This window comes from Periplaneta americana, chromosome 13 (genome assembly GCF_040183065.1).
Source record: "Periplaneta americana isolate PAMFEO1 chromosome 13, P.americana_PAMFEO1_priV1, whole genome shotgun sequence".
NCBI lineage: Eukaryota > Metazoa > Arthropoda > Insecta > Blattodea > Blattidae > Periplaneta > Periplaneta americana.
In genome coordinates this window covers 134279801-134285982 of record NC_091129.1, presented here as the reverse complement: position 1 = coordinate 134285982, position 6182 = coordinate 134279801, and positions in this window count along the sequence as shown.

Below are 6182 nucleotides of genomic sequence, written 5' to 3'. Positions count from 1 at the left end.
AACGAGTTCACTTCTTTTACGTACACGTCCAATATAACATCAACTGAACCACCAACCACTAAAACATTCAAATTTGAAAATTTTACTTTCAATAATTGTTTCTTTTAAAATTATTCATGTTTATTTTTTATTTCATAATCGTTAATTAAAACGTTTCTTGTTTATTTCATCATCCCTAATTAAAACTTTTCTAACACTTGTTTATATTATTTAGGTCATGTTTGTTATAGCTTCTGCTATATGATATTATGGATAGTCACGTATCAGAGATTGTTTAATACTAAGATTTATTGAAAATCATCTGTCAAGTGACGTTGATTACTGGGATCCGGATGATTGAAGTCGAATGTTTTAATAAAAATGAAACTGAATCAACAAAGCCTTCTTGACTAGTAACCGTCCACAGAGTTCAATGAAGATTCCATATAACAAGAAAACAGCTACTGCCATCTAGGGTAATGTTGAGATGGTACAATAATACATTTGAAGACAGTTGCATTTTCGTAAGTCAATTAATATTTTATTGTATTGGAGTACTTTGTTACTTCTAATCTTTATATACTTTCTTCTAATCGTGTAATAGTCATTTAAATCCCACTCGAGTTTTGATTTTCTCTAGATAAATCAAAACCTCTAGTGAGATTACTGTTGAAAACCTAATCTGGGATGATGATGATGATGATGATGATAATAATAATAACAATAATAATAATAATAATAATAATAATAATAATAATAACTGTAATATTGTATAATCGTTGTGAGAGAAAAAAGAAGAAATTCTGATTTCTACTTCTTCCTTATTTTAATAACATTTATCAAAGTTGCATAAGTACTTTTTTTTTACACAAATTGTCAAGTTACCATATCCAAAATCTCGAATTTTTCTCAAGTTAATAGATGTATACTTTTCTTTCTCTTTCTCACAGAGTAACAACATAACATCGCAGCGCCGCTGTTTAAGTTCCACATGCAAAATGATCGCCTAGTATACTAATATGGAGATATACGTGTAATACAGTTTTGTTTGTTACAAACCCCTCCTTACAAAAAGTAGGTAGATGAATTGTCTTGACTATTACACTCTTACTACGTCATACTACTTTTGACCAATAAAACGGTACGAAAGGACGTATTTCAATCAATCATGGCTGCTTATCGCACAATTTTATCGCGTGCCTAGCATTTGTTTAATTTTATCGCGTCCCTAGCATTTGTTTAATTTTATCGCGTCCCTATCATTTGTTTCTTTGTTTGCCAACATTTGAAACTGCGCTGGTCTGGACGTCAAAAAAAAAAAAAAAAAAAAAAAATATATATATATAATTACAAACCACTCCAGTTGATGCACAGCAGTTTCAAATATGACTCGCATTGGCATTCAAAAACAAGAATTAATAAAAATCACTGATCATACCTATGCATCTTCTGAAATCCCATTTACAAATAAATGAAGAGCACCATTCGGAAATCCTGAATAAGTTGAATACACCATGTAGACCTAAATCAACGAGTTCCACTTCTATTACGCACACGTCCAATATAACATCAGTTGAACCACCAACCACATTCAAATTTGAAAATTGTACATTCAATAATTATCCTTTTAAAATTATTCATTCGGAAATTCTGAATAAGTTGAATATACCATGTAGGCCTAAATCAACGAGTTCCACTTCTATTACGCACACGTCCAATATAACATCAATTGAACCACCAACCACATTCAAATTTGAAAATTGTACATTCAATAATTATTCCTTTTAAAATTATTCATGTGTATTTTTATGTCATCGTCGTTAATTAAAACTTTTCTAACACTTGTGTATATTAGTTAGGTTATGTTATAGCTTCTGCTATATGATATTATGGATAGTCACGTATCAGAGATTGTTTAATATTAAGATTTATTGAAAATCATCTGTCAAGTGACGTTGATTACTGGGATTCGGATAATTGAAGTGGAATGTTGCATTTTAATAAAAATGAAACTGAATCAACAAAGCCTTCTTGACTAGTAACATTGCCATCGTGTATAATACATCGAGAACTTCTCGACGAGAAGGCATTGCTCACTACTGCCATCTAGGATGCATCTAGCGTAATATTTGTATTGTTGATATGGTACAATAATACATTTGAAGACAGTTGTATTTTCGTAAGTCAATTAATATTTTATTGTATTGGAGTACTTCGTTACTTCTAATCTTTATATACTTTCTTCTAATCGTGTAATAGTCAATTAAATCCCACTCGAGTTTTGATTTTCTCTAGATAAATCAAAACGTCTAGTGAGATTACTGTTGATAAAAGGACGAGTTCTTTAATATTATGTGTAAGTCATAATCCAAATTATTTAACTAATTCGGCAGATATAACATGAATAGTGAATGAGTAGACTATTGTGTGGAACTGAAAATGAGCGTGTCTGTCTTACAAACAGAAAATGCTTTGCATAATCTACCGCCATTTAAGTTAATCGTGAACCGCCATATCGAGTATTCTTGGATGAATAATTCATATTTCACAAAGAGAATCACTTATCTCCCAGCAATCGATCACCTTGATGTTGATTGATGGATTTTGGAATATTTTTATATGTAAAATTTACATACTGTTCATCTGCCAAATCTTTCACAATACTTGAAGAAGCTAGTTTACTTGTAAGTTTGGACGAGGTCCAACATTTTATGGTAGTATTACAGTGAAGAACTTCATACAATGTATTTACAGAAATACATGGATTATGTGGAACTTCTTAAACATAAACAGTCTGAAATGCCACTTTAGGACTACGTACAGTATATGACAAAATACAAATATACCATTTTAAATATCTTTTTATGACATTCAGTTTCGCATACATTATTTAGTTCTTGCAATCATGCATTACATTGGAAGTTCTCGAAAGATACAGTATTTTTCTTCTGTGTATATTGTCCCGCGCCGTAGCATCGTGGTTAGAGATGAGAACGGTTCGAGCTTTGCTTGGTCTTTCGCCACTTACAAGGCAATACAGAAGTCAGTTCTTCATTTCCCCACCATGTGGAGCTAGAATCACGAGCGTACAGGAGCTGAAGGACCGAGGTTTGACTCGTAGGCTCGCAGCTCTACTTGCGTTGCATGACCTCAATGAAACACTTGGTAGTTTGCCAGTTTCAGATAACATCCTGTAAACACGGGAAAATACACAGCTAGATGGAACCCTACGATTGGGAAAACATCGTCTGTATTCCTCAATAGCAGCCAATGCATTTCCATCACAAATTCCATAAAAAAGCATGTCTGCATATTCACTATTCGAATAAAACACGAATTAAATGTCAACTGAACGTGTATTCAGATGTGTGTTGCGGTGCTCAGATGCTGCCGTGTGCAAAAGATCTCGCGCAACACGTTTAGTACACGGAACAGCAAGACGTTCCAGTATTTCTCCCTAGCCGTTAGTCTTCTGACACGGGTATATTCGGTTAAATCGATGTAGGTTAACCCAATTTATATTATCCTGAAATATTTTACATTCTTCCTGAGGCACTCTGTATATTTTATAATATTCAAAAACTTCCACAAAGGAACAAAATATTGCTATATATTTTTTTGTTTGTCATACTTCTACAGGGATATAATTTTATTTTTACTAACATTTTTAATATTAACCTGACTATACCTTTGGATTAATGATTGAGACCCGGAAACACCGTTGCTACCTGCTTCCACGACTGGAGTTCGATGATACTGGCGTAAAATACAAACAAATCACTTTACTAGGTACAGGAGGGAAGAAAAGTAGTTCATCCATTTACGTAAAGTAGAAAATGTCGTGATTTTGAATGTGATAATTTTCATTAGGTTTTGTTTAATCAAAATACAGTACAGTATTAACAATAAGTGTTTTTACTCACGAACTGAGTTATCCATGCGAACATATTCATTATGCAATGTTTATTATACTATCTACAGAACATTAGAGTACGATATAGAGAATGAAGTTAAAGTGAAAAATAATCATAATATGGATATTTAAACACATTTTTGAAAATGGTGGCCGTTCATTTCGATACAGGCTTCAGTTCTTTTGTGCCTATTATCGCACCATAGACTATTGCATCTAATTCCAATTACCAGTTTCGTCCTTCATACTTAGTAACTCATATTGAAATAATTCTGTACCTACTCTATAAAAGAGTACCTTACGTACTGTAAATTCAGTCTTCACTTCTGCCCCACCCTCACAGATAAAATTACTCAGACATGCTATCTACTGTCCGTCCAAGTGGTTATGTCGCAGGATCGTAGAAAGGGGGGAATCACGTGATAGTTAATTACTTAACGAGGCCCTTTTATTTAAGTTATTTTAAACAGTTGCATAATATTACGTAGACGTCCAATTAATTCCTAACAGAAATTAATATTTTCAGAAAAAAGCTAAGAAAAACTCAACCACTAGTATTTACAGTGGAGCGAGCAGAAGCAGGTGGGGGAAATCGGGATGGACGTAAGCAAACGGACGACAGCACCTGTGCGAAAATTTGATTCAATATTGGAAGTTTTCGTCACTGGAAAACGCGAACATATTTTTGAAACATACTATTATCACTAACTCAGTACTGCGGCCTTGGCTCTGTGTGGAGGACAGTTGGAACTTCGTTAGTAGAAGGGGTGGGAGTGAAGTACATTAAAAAACTCAGGTACAATAAAAGTTGAAGTAAAAATAAAATGATGTCCCTGTACAAATCATATGAGAAGGAATGTAATACATACTGTACGTTCCCTCCCAAACTGTGTATTGTTGCTTGAATGCATGACGTTCGTAATAACACAAAAACGAGTTTGTTAGTAGTTCAGAGAAATCGAAATGTGTGACATATTGTAGAAATGTAACCAATTGGGCTGTGTGGGCAGGCACTAGGGTTGAACGAACATTGGAACAATCAGTTTGTAACAAAAACAAGGGGAACTGCGGTGTGTTTCGCTTCCACGCTTCCGCGGTGCCCCGCATCCTCTGTTATTAATAAACCACAAGGTTGTTTGATTACTTGTTACTTGGTTTATATTGTGACGGGACTCGGGGAGTAATACATCATTCCGGAGAGTTCGCGAAACAAGTTCTGTTCACAGATATTCAGTTTGAAGTTTTCCTCATTTCTCTCCTGAAAGAATTCTGGACCAACTGCTAGAACCAAACCTGTCTCTGCGATGTCAAATCTCTAGCGTATCTACTTCCAAATGATGTTATACAGTTTTAGTTACTATGGCTTTGTTACCAAATTATTATCCACGTTATACATGCGAAGGTATGCTAACCTAAAGCAGTGCATCATATTGTGAATCGATAAATGGACAGGTGATTTGTAAAACTATCCAGTTCCACAAATTAAGGCTATGGAACTGAGAAAATGTTTAACTTCTACATTTTTATACCAATTAATCTAAAGCTTTACCACATATTTCTAACGATATCGAAATGAAATACAGAAATTTTCACTTCGATATTAATAGCCTACTGAATTTTATAATAATTGTCCCAATTTTCAAAGTTTACATAATTTATATTTAATTTATTCCTGATAGATGTATATAAAATATGACACGTGCTTTTCAAATCTTTTTAATTATTTTTTATAAAAAATATTTACACTTGCTAATTTTTCAATTTTTTAAATCTTATCACATCCTTAGCACATGGTGATTTGAATATTTTCAATAGCAGACGAAAACACATGTGTCAGTTTACTTCATATGATGCAAATCTAGGCTTTCAGGTGAAGCTTCCTGTAAAGCAGATATGAATAATTTGAAGGGAAAAATTGTTCCGGGGCCGGGTTCGATCTCGGGACCTCTGATTGAACGTACCAGCGCTCTCCCAACTGAGCTACCCGGGAACTCCACCCGACACCGTCTCAACTTTTACCTTTATATCCACACAACTCGTGTGGGCTGACGAAACGCCAGAGACCCACAACGAGTGCACACAATCTCTGTGTGACTTGGAATTGTGGTTTTCTGTTAACGTACACAGTGACGTATATATTATGCAAATCTAGTCTTTCAGATGAAGCTTCCTGTAAAGCAGATTTGAATAATTTCAAAGGAAAAATTGTTCCGGGGCCGGGTATCATATGCTTTCGTGAACTTCTGTGCAAAATTTCACTGAGATTGGAGAGAAACTGAATCTGTGGAAA